At 37.5% G+C, this 19017-nt stretch overlaps 1 long non-coding RNA gene and 1 pseudogene across 1 annotated transcript in view; one reads left to right on the forward strand and one right to left on the reverse strand.

Annotated features, from left to right (window-relative positions):
- LOC136794885 (uncharacterized) overlaps window positions 1–19017 on the reverse strand; it is a 47555-nt gene that overhangs the window by 14607 nt on the left and 13931 nt on the right. The window lies entirely within an intron of this gene.
- On the forward strand, window positions 13399–13798 carry LOC131762464 (NTF2-related export protein 2 pseudogene; annotated as a pseudogene).

Consider the following 19017-nt stretch of genomic DNA (forward strand, 5'->3'; position numbering starts at 1 on the left):
CACAAGATCCCAGTCAAAAGCAGATTTGAGTAGGAGAAGAAAGAATCAGTGAACAAGAAGATAAAACAATTGAAATTGTCAGGTCTGCAGAACAGAAAGAATAAAGATTGAAGGAAAGTGAACAAAGCCCAAGGAACCTGTGGAACATCTTCAAGAGTATCAACATGCATTGTGGGAGTCCCAGAAGAAGAGAGAGACAGACAGGGGCAGAGGGATTATTTGAAGAAATAATGCCTAAAAACTTCCCAAATTTGAAGAAAGACATGAACATAAACTCTCAAGAACCTTAATGAACTCCTAATAAGATGAATTCAAAGAAGGTCACACTGAGACACAGAAACTGTTGAAAGCAAAAGAAAATCTTGAAAGCAGCAAGAGAGAAGTGATTCATCACATAAAAGTGATCTTCAATAAGATTATCAGCATATTTCTCACTTGAAACTTTGGAGGCCAGAGGTCAGTGGGCTGGTATATTCAAAGTGCCAAAAGAAAAACACCAAAAAGTGTCAATCAAGAATACTAAATCTGCCCTAAACTGTCCTTAGAAGGGAGGGAGAAATTAAACCAAAAGCTAGCACAAGGAATAAATAATAAATATTAGAACAGAGATGATGAATGAAATATAAATTAGAAAAATGATAGAGAAAATGAATGAAAACAAAACTGTTTTTTTTTTTTTTTTTTTTTTTTTTTTTTAGAAAGGAGGCTTCTGGGAAGATGGTGGAGCCAGAAACACCAGGAATCTGTCTACCCAACTAGGCAAAAATTGCACCAGCAGAATCATCTGATGTAACTGTTCTGGAGCTCCAGAGTCTGTTGAACACAGGTAACTTTTAGGGGAACCCTTGGATGGTAAATTTCTGTCAATAATCAGCACTTGGCACAGTAGCAGCTACCAATTCCCAGCACACAATCTGCAGAGCAACTTGCACCCAGCTTGTGAGAGTCAGGGTGGGCAACAAGTACCCTTCCTTTCAAATATCAGGGATCTGTTATATGATTGTTGATTGCTGCTTCTGATCACAGAGGTGTAGACAAATAGAGCTAGAGGGGAGCCATTGTTGTTGCACCTCCTCCCATTATTGCAAGCCCCTACCCCATCTGGCTCAAGTGTCTTTCAAGATATTTAAAGGCCAGCACTCTTCACCCCCACTTCATTTTTTGCTTTTCCTCTTTTGGGAGACAGACATTAAAGGCTAGGCTATTAAAAAACAACTGCATATATGGGTAAAATTAGAAAGTGATTACGCATGCCTAAGAAGAGTCTCAGAAAAGACATAAGCCCTTAACTTTACACCTTAGGCTGATTCTCAGGACAGAGACAGCCTATGGCAATCAAAAACAGCAACAACAGCAAACTCTGGGGAAGGGGGAAGAATCTGATTTCCAGAGCTACCACATTATTAGATTCAAATGTCCAGTATTCAACAAAAACATTACAAGGCATACAAAAAAACAGGAAAGTGTGGCCCATTCAAAGGAAAAAAATATATCAACAAAATCTGTCCCTGAAAAGAGTTTATGGAAGGAGAGGAGGCAAGATGGTAGAGTAGAAGGATGTGAGTTCACCCCTTCTTATGGAAACACCAGAATCACAACTAACTGCTGAAAAACCACTGACCAAAAAAAAAAAAAAAAAAAAAAAAAAAAAAAAAAAAAAAAATGCTGGAACCTACCAAACAGATAACCTAAATCCAAAGGCAAAGAAGAAGCCACAAAGAGATGGTAAGACAGGTGCAATCTCCATAAAATCAAATCCCATACACACTGGGTGGGCAACCCACAAAATGGAAAATAGTTATACCACAGCAGTTCTCCTACAGGAGTAAAAGTTCAGAGCGTCATGTCGAGCTCCTCAGGTTGGGGGCCTGGGAATGGGAGGAAGAGCCCCCAGAGAGTCTGGCTTTGAAAGCCACTAGGGTTTGACCACAGGACTCTCACAGGACTGGGAGAAAGAGAAACTCCACTCTTTGAGGGTGCACACAGGGTCTCATGTGCACCAGGACCCAGGGAAAAAAGCAGTGACCTCATAAGAGACTGGGTCAGACTTAGCTGCTATTGTTGGAGGGTACCCTGCGGAGGTAGGAGTCAACTGTGACTCACTGTGGGGAAAGGGACACTGGTGGTGGTGGCTCTGGCTAGTGCTCATTGGCATGGGCCCTCTAGGAGGGCCATTTTCTCACCAAGACCTGGCACCACCCAACAGCCTGAAGGCTCCAGTGCTGGGACACCTCAGGCCAAACAACCAACAGGACTGAAACATAGCCCCATGCATCAGCAGACAGGCTGCTTAAAGTCTTCCTTAATAAATAGCCACCCGAAAATGCACACACACTCAGACATGACCTGGCCCACCAGAGGGACCAGACCTAGCTCCACCCACCAGTGGGCAGGTACCAGTCCCTCCCACCAGACAGCCTCAGGTGGCAGACAGCAGAGGCAAGAGAACTACAACCCTACAGCCTGTGGAACGGAAACTGCAATCACAGATAGTTAGAAAAAATGAGATGGCAGAGGAATATGTCCCAGATAAAGGAACAAGATAAAACCCCAGAAGAACAACTAAATGAAGTGGAGATAGGCAACTTACCTGAAAAAAATTCAGAATAATGATAGTAAAGATGATCCAAGATCTCAGAAAAAGAATGAAGGCACAGATCAAGAAGACATAAGAAATGTTTAACAAAGACCTAGAAGAACTAAAGAACAAACAGAGAATGATACAATAACTGACATGAAAAATATATTAGAAGGAATCAGTACCAGAATAACTGAGGCAGAAGAATGGATAAGTGACATGGAAGGCAGCATGGTGTAAATCACTGCCGCAGAACAGAATAAAGAGAAAAGAATGAAAAGAAATGAGAACGGTCTAAGAGACTTCTGGGAAAACATGAAATGCACCAACATTTGCATTATAGAGGTCCCAGAAGGAGAAGAGAGAGAGAACGGGCATGAGAAAATATTTGAACAGATAATAGCTGAAAACTTCCCTAACATGGGAAAGGAAACAGTCACCCAAGTCCAGGAAGTGCAGAAAGTCCCAGGCAGGATAAACCCAAGGAGGAACACATGGAGACAGATAGTAATCAAACTGACAAAAATTAAAGACAAAGAAAAAATATCAAAAGCAACAGGGGAAAAGCAACAAACAATATACAAGGGAACTCCCATAAGGTTGTCAGGTGATTATTCAGCAGAAACTCTGCAGGCCAGAAGGGAGTGGCACAATATACTTAAAGTGACAAAAGGGAAGAACCTACAACCAAGATGACTCTGCCCAGCAGGCTGTCATTCAGATTCAACATAGAAATCAAAAGCTATACAGACAAGCAAAAGCTAAGAGAATTCAGCACCACCATCCAGCTTTGCAACAAGTGCTAAAGGAACTTCTCTAGGTGGAAAAGAAAAGGCCACAACTAGAAACAAGAAAATTATGAATGAAAAGCTCACTGGTAAAGGCAAACATACAGTAAAGGTAGGAAATCATCTGCACACAAATATGATATCAAAATCAGCAATTGTGAGAAGAGTACAAATGCAGGATATCGGAAATGCATTTGAAATTATAGACAATCTATGTTGTCTTTATTGAATTAAAACAACCTATATTGTTGTTTATATACAGACGTCTATATCAAAGCCTCATGGGAACAGCAAGCTGAAAATCTACAATAGATACACACAAAAAAGAAAAAGCAATCCAAACACAACACTAAAGTTAGTCATCGAATCACAAGAGAAGAGAATGCAAGAGGAAGGGAAGAAAAAACACAAAAACAAATCCAAAACAATTAACAAAATGGCAATAAGAACATACATATCAATAATTACCTTAAATGTAAATGGATTAAATGCTCCAACCAAAAGACATAGACTGGCTGAATGGATACAAAACAAGACCTGTATATATGCTGTTTACAAGAGACCCACTTCAGGACACATACAGACTGAAAGTAAGGGAATGGAAAAATGTATTCCATGCCAATAGAAGTCAAAAGAAAGCTGGAGTAGCAATACTCATATTAGACAAAATAGGCTTTCAAATAAAGACTGTTTCAAGAGACAAAAAGGACATTACATAATGATCAAGAGATCAATCCAAGAAGAAGATATAACAATTCTAGATATATATGCATCCAACATAGGAGCACCTCAATTTATAAGGCAAATACTAACAACCATAAAAGGAGAAATCAGCAGTAACACAAAAACAGTGGAGGACTCTAACACCCTATTTTCATCAATGGACAGATGATCCGGACAGAAAATCAATAAGGAAACACAGGCCTTAAATGACACATTAGACCAGATGGACTAAATTGATATTTATAGAGCATTCTATTCAAAAGAGCAGAATACACATTCTTCTCAAGTGCACATGGAATATTCTCCAGGATTGATCACATGCTGGGCCACAAAGTGAGCCTTGGTAAATTTTACTGATTATTGACCCAGGGATTTTTGCAGAAAGTAATGCCTTTAACTGGTGATTTTTATTTTGGCTGGCCAAAAATTCTGTTATTTCACTAACACTTTGTGGGTTATTGCCTTCAATAGAGACACTTGACATACCTGTAAAATCTTCTAATTTTCATGAAATGTTGTTTTCAATTCACTCTTCTGTAGAAGCAAAGGTGCATTCTCCAGCACCCTGACTTTCATTTTCACTTTTTGTATCAGAATCAGTCACTAATTTTTAAAATCTTTTTATTGGTCTAATATTCACATCATCTGAATCAGAACTGTATTCTGAAAAACTATCACCTTCTTAGACACTAGTACATATGTTGCTCAGACAATCAGAGAAAGTATCTGCATAAAGTTGACTGAAAAATTCTTCTTCACTCAAAATTTTGTGATGCGTCATTTTGGAAGATTTTACATATATAATATATACAAGTTTGGAACAAAAACTTAATGGAGCAAAATGTGAATGATAATGACAATTGTAAGTTGTATAAAGAACCTTGATCAATTTATGCTCTAACAAATTGCACAGTGATGTTAATTGTAGCACTCTCTAAGAACGTATCGATACATCTCTGGACAATAATGTTCAGGTAACAAAAGATGTATTAATACATCTCCGGTCAATATTGTGTTAATAAAATTGAAATCATAACAATCATCTTTTCTGACCACAATGCTGTGAGAATAGAAATCAACTACAGGGAAGAAAAAAACTGTACAGAACACAAACATGTGGACATTAAACAATAAGCTTCTAAGCAACCAATGGATCACTGAAGAAATCAAAGAGGACATCATATAATACCTAGAGACAAATGAAAATGAAATCATGACAATCCAAAACTTATGGGACACAGCAAAAGCAGTTCTAAGAGGGAAGTTTATAGCAATACAGACTTACCTCAGGAAACAAGGAATATCTCAAATAACCTAACCTTACACCTATAGCAACTAGAGAAAGAAGAACAAAACCCAAAGTTAGTAGACAGAAAAAAATCATAAAGATCAAAGCAGAAATAGATGAAATAGAGATGAAGAAAATAATAGAAAAGATGATTCAAACTAAAAACTGGTTCTTTGAAAAGATAAATAAAATTGATAAACCTTTAGCCAGATTCATCAAGAAGAAGAGGGAGGGGGCTCAAATCAATAAAATTAGAAATGAAAAAGGGGATGTTACAATGGACACCAGAGAAATACAAAGGATCAGAAGAGACTAGTACAAGCAACTATATGCCAATAAAATTGACAACCTAGAAGAAATGAACAGATTCTTAGAAAGGTACAACCTCCCCAAACAGATCCAGGAAGAAACAAAATATGAACAGACCAATCACAAGTATTGTAATTGAAACTGTGATTTTAAAACTCCCAACAAACAAAAGTCCAGGATCAGATGGCTTTACAGGCAAATTCTATCAAACATTTAGAGAAGAGCTAACACCTATCCTTCTCAAACTCTTCCTAAAAATTGTAGAGGGAGAAACACTCCCCAACTCATTCTATGAGGCCACCATCACCCTGATACCAAAACCAGACAAAGATATCACACAAAATATTATAGGCCAATATTACTGATGAACATAGATACAAAAATCCTCAGCAAAATACTAGCAAATGGAATCCAACAACACATTAAAAGGATCATGCACCATGATAATTGGGATATATCCCAGGGATGCAAGGATTCTTCAATATATGCAAATCAATCAATGTGATACACCATCTTAATAAACTGAAGAATAAAAACCATATAATCATCTCAATAGATGCAGAAAAAGCTTTTGAGAAAATTAAACATCAATTTATGATAAAAACTCTCCAGAAAGTGGGCATAGAGGGAACTTACCTCTACATTATGAAGGCAAGATATGACAAACCCACAGCAAACATTATTCTTAGTGGTGAAAACCTGAAAGCATTTCCTCTAATATCAGGAACAAGACAAGGGTGCCCACTCTCACCACTATTATTCAACATAGTTTTGGAAGTCCTAGCCATGACAATCAGAGAAGAAAAAGAAATAAAAGGAATCCAATTGGGGAAAGAAGAAGGAAAACTCACTGTTTGCAGATGACATGATACTATACATAGAAAATCCTAAAGATGCCATTAGAAAACTACTAGAGCTAATCAATGAATTTAGCAAAGTTTCAGGATACAAAATTAATACACAGATATCTCTTGCATTCCTATACAATAACAGTGGAAGATTAGAAAGAGAAATTAAGGAAACAATCCCATTTACCATTGCTACAAAGAGAATAAAATACCTAGGGATAAACCTACCTAAGGAGGCAAAAGACCTGTATGCAGAAAACTGTAAATACTGATGAAAGAAATCAAAGTCAACACAAACAGATGGAGAGATATACCATGTTCTTGGATTGGAAGAATCAATATTGTCAAAATGACTATAGTACTTAAAGCAATCTACAGAGGCAATGAAATCCCTATCAAATTACCAATGGCATTTTTCACAGAACTAGAACAAAAAATTTTACAATTTGTGTGGAAACACAAAAGACCTTTAACAGCAAAAACAGTCTTGAGAAAAAACAAACAAAAAACAGCTGGAGGAATCAGGCTCCCTGACTTCAGACTATACTGCAGGGCTACAGTAATCAAGCCAGTATGGTACTGGCACAAAAACAGACATATAGATCAATGGAACAGGATAGAAAGCCCAGAGATAAACCCACACACCTATGGTCACATAATCTATGACAAAGAATGCCAGAATATACAATGGAGCAAAGACGGCCTCTTCAATAAGTGGTGCTGGGAAAACTGAACAGCTACATAGCCAAAGCAATCTTGAGAAAAAAACGGAACTGGAGGAATCAGGCTCCTTGACTTCAGACCATACTACAAAGCTATAGTAATCAAGCCAGTATGGCACTGGCACAAAAATAGAAATATAGATCAGTGGAACAGGATAGAAAACCCAGAGATAAACCCACACACATACGGTCACCTTATCTTTGATAAAGGAGGCAAGAATATACAGTGGAAAAAAGACAGCCTCTTCAATAAGTGGTGCTGGGAAAACTGGACAGCTATATATAAAAGAATGACATTAGAACACTTCCTAACACCATACACAAACTCAAAATGGATTGAAGACCTAAATGTAAGGCCAGACACTATAAAACTCTTAGAGGAAAACATAGGCAGAACATGACATAAATCACAGCAAAATCCTTTTTTTTAAACATCTTTATTGGAGTATAATTGCTTTATCCCACCCATCTAGGTGGTCACAAACCACCTAGCTGATCTCCATGCAGAAAGATCCTTTTTGACCCACCTCCCAGAGAAATGGAAATAAAAACAAAAATAAACAAATGGGACCAAACCAAACTTGAAAGCTTTTGCATAGCAAAGGATACCATAAAACAAAAAGAGAACTCACAGAATGGAAGAATATATTTGCAAATGATGTGACCGACAAGGGATTAATTGCCATTATATACAATCAGTTCATGTGGCTCAATATCAAAAACACAAACAACCCAATCAAAAAAGAAAAAATGGGCAGAAGACTTAAATAGACATTTCTCCAAAGAAGATATACAGATGAACAAGAGACACATGAAAAGATGCTCAACATCACTAATTATTAGAGATATGCAAATCAAAATTACAGTGAGATACCACCTCACAGCAGTCAGAATGGCCATTGTCTACAAACAATGCTGGAGAGGGTGTGGAGAAAAGAGAACGCTCCTACACTGTTGCTGGGAATGTAAATTGGTGTAGCCGCTATGGAGAACATTATGGAAGCTCCTTAAGAAACTAAAAATAGAGCTAACATATGATCCAGCAGTCCCATTCCTGGGCAGAATATCCAGAGAAAAACATGGTTCAAAAAGATTTATGCATCCCAATGTTCATTGCAACGCTGTTGGCAATAGCAAAGATGTGGAAGCAAACTAAATGTCCATTGGCAGATGAATGGATGCAGAAGATGTGGTACATATATACAATGGAATATTACTCAGCTATTAAAAAAAATGAAATAATGCCATTTGCAGCAACACAGATGGACATGGAGATGATATTACTAAGTGAAGTAAGTCAGGCAGAGAAAGACAAATAAATATCATATGATATCGCTTACATGCGGATATCATGACACAAAAACATGACACAAAACGAACTTATTTACAAAACAGAAACAGACTCACAGATTTAGAGAACAAATTTATGGTTACCAGGGGGAAACAATGGGGGGAGGGACAGATTGGGAGTTTGGGACTGACATTACACATTGCTATATTTAAAATAGATAACCAACAGGGACCTACTGTACAGCACAGGGAACTCTGCTCAGTAGTCTGGAAAAACCTAAATGAGATAAGAATTTGAAAAAGAATAGATACATGTATATGTATAACTGAATCACTTTGCTGTAAACTTAAAACTAACACAACATTGTAAATCAACTCTACTCCAATATAAAATAAAATAAAATAAAATAAAATAGTTTATGGCAGATATATTAGACAAAGACTTTAAAACAAAGCTCCTAAAGATGCTGAAAGAATTAAAGGAATATGTGGAGAAAGTCAAGAAAACCGTGAGTGAACAAAATGGAAATATCAATAAAGATATAGAAAACCTAAAAAGAAAACAAAACAAAATTCTGGAGCTGAAGAGGATAATAATGGAAATGAAAAATTCACTAGCAGCATTCAAAGCAGATTTGGCAGGCAGAAGAATAAATCAGGACAATGGAAATTATCAAGGTTGAGGAACAGAAAAAGAAAAGATAAAGATAACAGAAATTATCTAGTCTGAGGAACAGAAAGAGAAAAGATTGAGCAAAAGCACAGAGCCTAAGAGACTGACTGGGCATCATCAAAAAAAAATCCAAGATACGCATTGTGGGAGTCCTTGAAGGAGCAGAGAGAAAGATGCAGAGAGAATATTTGAGGAGATAATGGCTGAAAACTTCTATAATTTAAAGAAAGGCATGCATGTAAACATCCAAGAAGCTCAGTGAACTCCAAGTAAGATTAAATCAAAGAGACCTACACCAAGACACATTATAATTAAACTTTCAAAAGACAAAGAAAAAGAAGAAACCTTGACAACAGCTAGTGTGAAACAAATCATTACATACAAATGATCCTCAATGAGATTATCTGCAGATTCTCATTAGAAACTTTGGAGCCCAGAAGATAGTGGACAGATATATTCAAAGTGCTTAAAAAACAAAAAACAAAAAACTGTCAACCAAGATTCATGTGTCCAGCAAAACTGTCCTTCAAAAATGAGGGAGAAATCAAGACATTCCCAGATGAACAAAAGCTGAGGGACTTTGTGACCACTAGAGTGGCCCTGGAAGAAGTGCTCAAAGGTGTGCTGCAAAGGCAAAGAACATTAGACCATAATCCTAAGCTCTATGGAGAAATAAAGATCTCAGTAAAGATAATATATGGGCAATTATAATAGCTAGTATTATTGTAACAATGGTTTGTAACTGCACTCTTTGTTTTCTAAATGATTTAAGAGACCAATATATTTAAATTAAAAAAATCAATGTAATAGCTAGCATTACTGTTGGTTTATAATTCCAAATCTTGTTCTGTATGTAATTTAGGAGACTAATGCATTTAAAGAATTACTAATTTATGTTTGTGGGCACACATTGTATAAAGATGTAATTTTGTAACATCAAAAACCAAAAGCAGGGGCTTCCCTGGTGGCGCAGTGATTGAGAATCCGCCTGCCGATGCAGGAGACACGGGTTCGTGCCCTGGTCCGGGAAGATCCCACATGCCGCGGAGCAACTAAGCCCGTGAGCCATGGCCGCTAGGCCTGTGCGTCCGGAGCCTGTGCTCCGGCAACGGGAGAGGCCACAACAGTGAGAGGCCCGCATACCGCAAAAAAAAAAAAAAAAAAAAAAAAAAAACCAAAAGCAGTGGGGACAGAGTGTAAAGGACCATAGTGTTTGTATGTTATTCAGGTTAACCTGCTATAAATTCAAATTAGAATGTTACAACCTTGGGACATTAAATGTAATCCCCATGGCAACCACAAAGAAAATTTCTATAGAATATACACAAAAGGAAATCAAGAAGGAATTCAGGGACTTCCCTGGTGGTGCAGTGGTTAAGAATCCGCCTGCCAATGCAGGGGACATGGGTTTGAGTCCTGGGCCAGGAAGATCCCACATGCTGCAGAGCAACTAAGCCCATGCGCCACAGCTACTGAGCCTGTGCTCTGGAGCCCACGAGCAACAACTACTGAGCCCATGTGCCACAACTACTGAAGCCCGCGTGTCTAGAGCCCATGCTCCGCAACAAGAGAAGCCACCACAATGAGAAGCCTGTGCGCTGCAACAAAGAGTAGCCCCCACTCGCTGCAACTAGAGAAAGCCTGCGCACAGCAACAAAGACCCAACACAGCCAAAAATAAATAAATAAAATAAAATAAATTTATATTAAAAAAGAAGGAATTCAAACATTTTACTACCAAAAAATCAACTAAGCACAAAAGAAGAGAGGAATGAGGGACAAAAAGCTATAGGCCTATAGAAAATTTGTTTCTATAGTACAGTGATAGAAATAAGTGCCTCATTATCAGTAATTACTTTAAATGGAAGTGGATTAGACTCTCCCATTAAAAGAGAGAGATTGGCAGAATTGGTAAAAACACATGGTCCAACTATATGCTGTCTCTAAGAGACTCACTTTTGAGATCCAATGACACAAACTTGTGAAAGTAAAAGATTGGAGAAAGACATTACATGCAAATAACTACCAAAAGAGAATGGCAGTGGCTATACTAATTTCAGACAAAATAGGCTTTAAATAAAAAACCGTTACGAGAGACAGAGAAGGACATCACATGTTAACAAACATTTCAATACAGCAAGAAGATATAATAATTATAAGCATTTATGCACCTAATGTCAGACCATCAAAATATATGAGACAAAAACTGACAGAATTGAAGGGGAAAATAGTTCTACAATAATCGTTGTAGATTCCAATACCCCACTCAGAATAATGGGTAGAACAACCATACAGAAGATAAATGAGGAAATAGAGGACTTCAACAACACAATAAATCAACTGTATCTAATAGACATATACAGAACACTCCTCGCAACAACAACAGCATACCTATTCTGCTTAAGTTCATATGGGACCTTTTCCTGGATAGACCATAAGTAGGACCACAGTGGTTTTTAAAAGAGATATCACACAATGTATATTCTCTGACCATAGTGGGATGAAATTAAAAATCAATAACATAAATTAGAAAATTCACAAAATTGTGGATACTAAACAACATCCTTTTAAACAACCAATGGATCAAAGATGAAATCACAAGGAAATGGAAAATAGTTAAGAAGAGATGAATGAAAATGTAAACACACCATATTAACACTTATGGGCTGCATCAAAAGTGGTACTAAGGGGGAAATTTATAATTATAAATGCTTACATTAAAAACAAGAAACATCTCATATAAACAACCTAACTTTATAACCTTAAGTTGTATTAGGACAAAAAGAACAAACTAAATGCAAAGCTACTGCAAGGAAGGAAGTAATAAAGATTAGAGCAGAGATCAATGAAATAGAGAATAGAAAAATAATAGAGAAAATCAGTGACCCAAAATTTGGTTCTTTGAAAAGATCAACAAAATTGACAAACCTTTGTTAGGTGGACTAAGAAAAAATTAGGGAAGACTCAAATTACTAAAATCAGAAATGAAAGTGGGGGGACTTCCCTGGTGGTCCAGTGGTTAAGAATCCACCTTCCAGTGCCAGGGACATGGGTTTCATACCTGGTCGTGGAACTAAGATCCCACATGCCATGGGGCAACTAATCCCAAGCGCTCTAGAGCCCGCATGCCACAACCAGAGAGCCCACATACCGCAACTACTGAGCCTGTGTGCTCTGGAGACTGCACACCACAACTACTGAGCCCTCACACTCTGGAGCCTGTGCACCACAAGTAGAGAGAAGCCCGTGCACTGCAGTGAAATATCCCACATGCTGCAACAAAGATCCCGCCTGCCACAACTAAGATCTGATGCAGCCAAATAAATAAATAAATAAATATTTTTTAAAAAAGAAATGAAAATGGGGACATTACTACTGCTTCAACAGAAATAAAAAAATAGAGTACTGTGAACAATCATATGCCCCCAAATTGGATAACTGTAGGTAAAATAGACAAGTTCCTAGAAACTTAAAACCTACAAAGAAGTAGAAAATCTGAATAGACCTAACCTACCAAGACTAAATCTCAAAAAAATAGAAAGTTTGAATAGGTCTTACCTCCAAGACTAAATCACAAAGAAATATAAAATCTGAATAATACGGAGATTGAATCAGAAATAATATTAAAAAAACCCTTCCAACAAAGAAGAGCCCTGGTCCTGATGGATTCACTGGTGAATTCTACCAAACATTTAAAGAAGAACTAATACTAACCTTTTTCAAACTTATACAAAAAATTGAAGAGGAGGGAACACTTCCTAACTCATTGTATAAGACCAGTATTGCCCTGATAACAAAGCTTGACAAAACCAGTAGAAGGAAACTACAGAACACTATCTCTTGTGCTCACTGATGCAAAAATCCTTAACAAAATGTTAACAAATATGTATTCAGAAGCATATTAAAAGGCTTATACTCCAAGTAAGAGGTGAACAGAGAAGGGAAGAGGGTATACTGAGAAGTAGCTGCAGTTAGAGCTATTGGGAGGAGAGCCAGAGAAAGAGTATATCAAAACTATGAGGAAATTCAAAAAAGACTGGGATTAGGTAAATAGTGGGAATACACCAAGGAATGAATGACCATTTTCAGGAAGAGCCACTATCTTGGCATGCATGCCAATGAGTTTGGATGAGGATGTAGTGATGTTGCCTTTGCTGGAACAGGCTGTTTGGGCTCCCTGATGGCCACATCTGTTGCTTTTAAAACGTATGTAGATCAGACATATAGAGCTGCTGAGGAATTTGCCAATGATTATTTTTGGATAATGGACTAAAGATGGGCGCTAATCAGACTGTAAATGGACAACTTCACTTTAATATGGAGTGGCAATATTAATTTTGGGGGGATGTTGCCTTCTAGTGATTTCCAAGTCAGTATGTTATATTGCCAATCAGTTCATGAGCAAGTTACCTAGACCCAAACTACAGTTCTTGTGACCAGCGGAACTGTGACGTTTGATGACAACAAACAACACTACTTCAACCAGATCTTGCTGTCAGCCGCTCAGTCCACTCCAGAAAACTCTTGTGTCAAAGATTACGAGTAATTGCTTCCATTTTCAAGATTGGGCTAGTTGTTAAAGGGGGCAAAAGTCCATTGCCCTTTTGGTCTATTCCAGCTACAAGAGTTTATGTGAATTAATTCTTTTAATTGTAGAAGCATCATGAACTACTATGTGCTGAAACTAAATTTCTTTAATTTAAAAAATTCCTAGCAGCCTCTTTTTTAGGAGCTGCCATTTTGGATTGTGTCACTAAAAGCTTTAATGCTAGTTTTTGCATGCCTTATATATATTATACTAATGACATTCTTAAACATATGATCTCTGTAGTGACACTCAGTGTGAACCCAGCCTATCACAGAAATGAAACCCTTCTATAATACTATCTATGAGATATTAGCACAACTTAAGTCTCTGAGAGGAAGTGAGTTTTTAAAACATTGTTGTTGTTAGTAGGTTAATTTTGTAGTAAAACACTTGCCTATTTTCAGTAAACAACAGTAATGCTGTTTTAATATATGGCTTTTCCAAATCAGTTCAATGAAAACAATACTTACTGATTTAGGTTTGCGTAACTACTTTGACATTGGAATCACATGTAGAGATGTTCAGTGGTCTTTTTCATGTTAAGCAATGTCTTTTATGTTAGCCAGTTTTCTTATGGAGTGAATAGATCAACTAAAGAGGTGCAAAATATTCTCGGTTGATATCTGAATATTTGATACATTTGGTGACTTAAAAGCAAAGCTTCTTAAAAATATTTTTCTTAACAACTCCAGGTCTATAACTTTAGCTAATGAATGGTGATAAGACTAATAAATTAATGGGAGAATGAGGAATGAAAGAATGTAGAGATCTGGGGTTGGAGCCAAAAGTAAGGAAAGGTGGCCAAATGGTAAGTTTTTAGTACTTGTTTTTCTACCTTATAAAAATGTAGCCTATTTTATACTGTATATATGTATATGTATAGCTGATTCACTTTGCTATACAGCAGAAACTAACATACCGTTGGAAAGCAATTATATTCCAATAAAGATGTTTTAAAAAAGATTTTTAAAAATGTAACCTATTTTAAATCACTAAGGTAATACATTTACTTGCCAAATAATCATGAGTGCCACTTTGTTCTAAGAATGATTTTTAAAGGTTTTTCCACTTCACCTCATACTTATCACCAATATATGTCTAAATTTATTCAAGAAATTATGGAGGTAAAAATGTTAGCAATAAGCCTAATCCTACAAAATTTGGAAACAAAGCAATTACTATGTCTTTGTGACACCACAACTTCTAAGCCTTCCATGTGAATTTTAGGTCAGAAGTCTCTTGTGTATTATGCATCCTTCAAATAAGTGATTTCCCTCTATTTTAGTCATTTAATGTTAAAATTATTTAATTTTGAGGTTCTTCCATATGACATTGAGCAAATAGAGCTGTTTTAAAACATGTTTGTTAGGTGACTGACTGTCTTTTTTGAGAGAAAATAGAGAATAGCAGATCATTATAAACCTATAAACTTCAAAAGGACAAGTTGATTAATTTTATGTCTCAACATCTAAAGATAAATAAACCTAACTTTAGTTTTTGATTAAATTTTAAACATCTTTTCTATTCTTCACGTTTTTAATGTTTTAAAGCTAGATGTGCCTGTTTTGTTTCTACATTGCAACTCCAAACTGATGTTTCTTATCACTTAATTTAAAAGCTAGTAATTCATTTACTTTTGCCCCAATCTACACACTATATTTCTGATATAATAATGAAAGAAAATTAAATAAGCGAAGGTGGTGGAACTGAAATTTAGACCACACCTTCCTATATCACTGATCAAACCCTCACTGTATCCTACTCAAAATGTGCTTATTCTTATTTTGGATTGACTTTTTAAAACTACACTTAGTAATCATCAGACTGCCCAAACACTGCCCTTTCCTATGTTTAAGAACAGTCTCAAAACTTCATTTAACTAGCAACAACTGAACTGAATAGTATATACTATTCATTAGCTGTTGTATGTTTTAAGGCTTGTATATGAATTGTATATACCAAATTATTTATAAATTTTAAAAGACTAGAACCACTCTTATATGGACTAGATTGTATTCTTTACATGCTCATATTTTTGTAACTTGAAAAGGTAAAATAATATTTGCTTTGTGCCAAGTTTTCTCAAAAGGATTACATACCATGACCAAGTTGGATTTATCCCCAGAATTTAAGGATGGTTCAACATAGGAAAACCAATCATTGTAATACATTACATTTATAGTAGAAAGGGAAAAAATCCACATGATTATCTCAGTTTGTTGCATAAAAGCATTTTACACAATTTAACAGCTTTTTATGATAAAAAACACACAACAAACTATGAATAGAAGGAATACCTCAACATAATAAAAGCTGTATATGAAAACCCCACAGTGAACATCTTTCACTCAAAGGTGAAAGTCCGAAAGCTTTTCCTCTAAGATCAGGAACAAGACAAAAAGGTCCACTTTCACCATATCTATTGGGAATTCTAACCAGAGCAGTGAGGCAAGAAAAGGAAATGAAAGGCATCCAAATTGGAAAGGAAGAAGTAAAATGATCTCTGTACACAAGTGATATGATCTTATAGGTAGAAAACTCTAAAGATTCCACACACATACACAAATTGTTAGAACTTATAAACAATTTCACTAGAGTCACAGGATACAAAATCAACACAAAAAGTCAGTTGCATTTCTATACACTAACAGTGAACCAAAAGGAAATTAAGAAAACAATACTGTCCTTTGATGCACAAAAATTTTAAATTTTGATGAAGCTCATTTTTTCTAATTTTTCTTTTGTTGCCTGTGCTTGCAGTGCCATATCCAAAATATAGTTAAATCCAATGCCCTGAAGCTTTTCCCCTATGTTTCTTCCAAGAGTTTTATTGTTTTAACTTGTATGTTTAGGTCTTAGATTCATTTGAGTAATTCTGTATATGATGTGGGGTATGGGTCCAACTTTATTCTTCAGTATGTGGATATTCAGTTTTCTCAGCACCATTTTTGAAAAGACCATCCTTTCCACATTAAATGGCCTTAGTACTTAAGTCAAAAATATAGGGCTTCCCTGGTGGCGCAGTGGTTGAGAGTCCGCCTGCCGATGCAGGGGACGCGGGTTCATGCCCCGGTCTGGGAAGATCCCACATGCCGCGGAGCGGCTGGGCCCGTGAGCCATGGCCGCTGAGCCTGCGCGTCCGGAGCCTGTGCTCCGCAACGGGAGAGGCCACAACAGTGAGAGGCCCACATACAGCAAAAAAAAAAAAAAAAAGAAATATATATATATATATATATATATATATATATAGGGCTGAGGGAGACCAAGATAGCAGAGTAGGAGGACATGGAGCTCACCTCCCCCGACAAACACATCAAAAGTACATCTACATGTGGAACAATAATCATGGAAAACTAACTGGAAACTGGCAAAAGAACTCCTATACAGCCAAAGCTGTTCCGCTGAGCCATAGAAGGGCTGAGGAAGCCTAGACTCTACTTGTGAGCAGTGCCTCCATGTTGCCTTGATAAGAATCAGGGTGGAGAGAGCCTTGTACTGGCTGCTGCTACCTTGCCACACCTCCCAGTCCAAAAGGATGAATACCCCACCCCTGCTCACTCCACACCACAGCCTGGCACAAGATCAGGGCAAAGATCAGTTTAGCTATGCAGAGACAGACCGGGGCACCTGGGATGTGATCTGGGTGGAACCACAGAGACCATTGTCAGCACATGCACTGGGGCACCAAGCCTAGCCGGACAGACATTGTCAGCACATACACTGGGTGATGCCATAAGAATGCACAAAGGCTAAGCACTGATTCTCAGGCAGACTGGCCCTGGGCAGGAGTACACAGTGGTTTATGTCCTAGCATGAGTGCTCCAACTCCACCCACTCCACACCACAGATTAGCACTAGACACACCACAGATTAGCACTAGATCTGGGGCAGACAGGTCCTTGGAGAAGTCTGCCACAGGGGCAGCCCAGATCTCAGGTGAAGCACAGCCACCTCAATTCCTGCAGCCACAATGCCCCAACCCCCAGTCCCAGCCTACTCCACACCACAGCCCTGCACTAAATATGGGATGAACATAACAGAGAAAGAGACGGAACCTTGGGATGCTTCTGAGTGGAATGATGGACACCTGCATGGGTGGCCCATAGGTTAGCTGTGACCACACAGGCCTCACTTACTTGAGCAATTACAAACATTGGGACAGGCAACACACTCGAGAGTAACAGAGCCTGATGAAACCCAACCCTCAAGGCTGCTATTCCAACTGGGAAATGGACCCTGCCCCCAGCAGGGAAGTGACAGCTATGAACAAAGAGAAAGAACCACCTCATATCCAGCACAGGCTCTAGACACTGAAACACCAACCACACCCCCTATCAAGGGGATAACAGCCAGCACACTTGGAGGAAAGATGTGGCTGGTATCCATACCAAAACCATCCCTTGTACCAAAAATATTGGACACACACAGTCTACACAGGGATGCTCCCACATAAAAATTCCCCTTCAAGATCACAGTAGACAACTGTTTCTCCTAAATTCATAGAGATAAAGTTAAGTAAAATAAAAAGGCAGAGGAATTATTCCCAATTAAAAGAACAAGAGAAATCCCCTAAAAGAACAAATAATGAAATAGACCTCAGTTTACTAGAATCCAATTAAAAAGGAGGTATTAAAAATACTAAAGGAATTAAGAAAGATTATCTTTAGAAACGCAGATCATTGTAAGAAGAAACTATAAAGATGAATCAACCAAAACTAGATAATTCAGTTGCTGAGATAAATACCAATCTAGAAGCAATGAATATCATACTAAATGACACAGAAGAACGAATACGTGATCTGGATGATAGAATAATGGAAATCACCCAGCTAGAACAGCAGACAGAAAGACAAATGAAAAAAAAACAACTGACTCATAATACGGGTTCCAGAAGGAGAAGAGAAAGAAGGGAATCAAAAATGTATTTGATGAAATTATGGCTGAAAACTTCCCAAGCCTAAAAAAGAACACAGATATCCAGGGACAGGAAGCACAGAAGATCCATAACAAGATGAACCCAAACAGACCCACACCAAGACATATTAGAATTAAAATGGCAAAATTTAAAGGTAGAAAGAGGATTCTAAAGGCAGCAAGAGAAAAACAAAGAGTAGGTCACAAGGGAACGTCTATAAGACTATCAGCTGATTTCGCTGCAGAAAATTTTCAGGCCAGAAGGGAGTCGAACGATAAATTCAAATTCCTGAAAGG

The sequence above is a fragment of the Kogia breviceps genome, chromosome 9 (assembly GCF_026419965.1).
Source record: "Kogia breviceps isolate mKogBre1 chromosome 9, mKogBre1 haplotype 1, whole genome shotgun sequence".
Lineage (NCBI taxonomy): Eukaryota > Metazoa > Chordata > Mammalia > Artiodactyla > Physeteridae > Kogia > Kogia breviceps.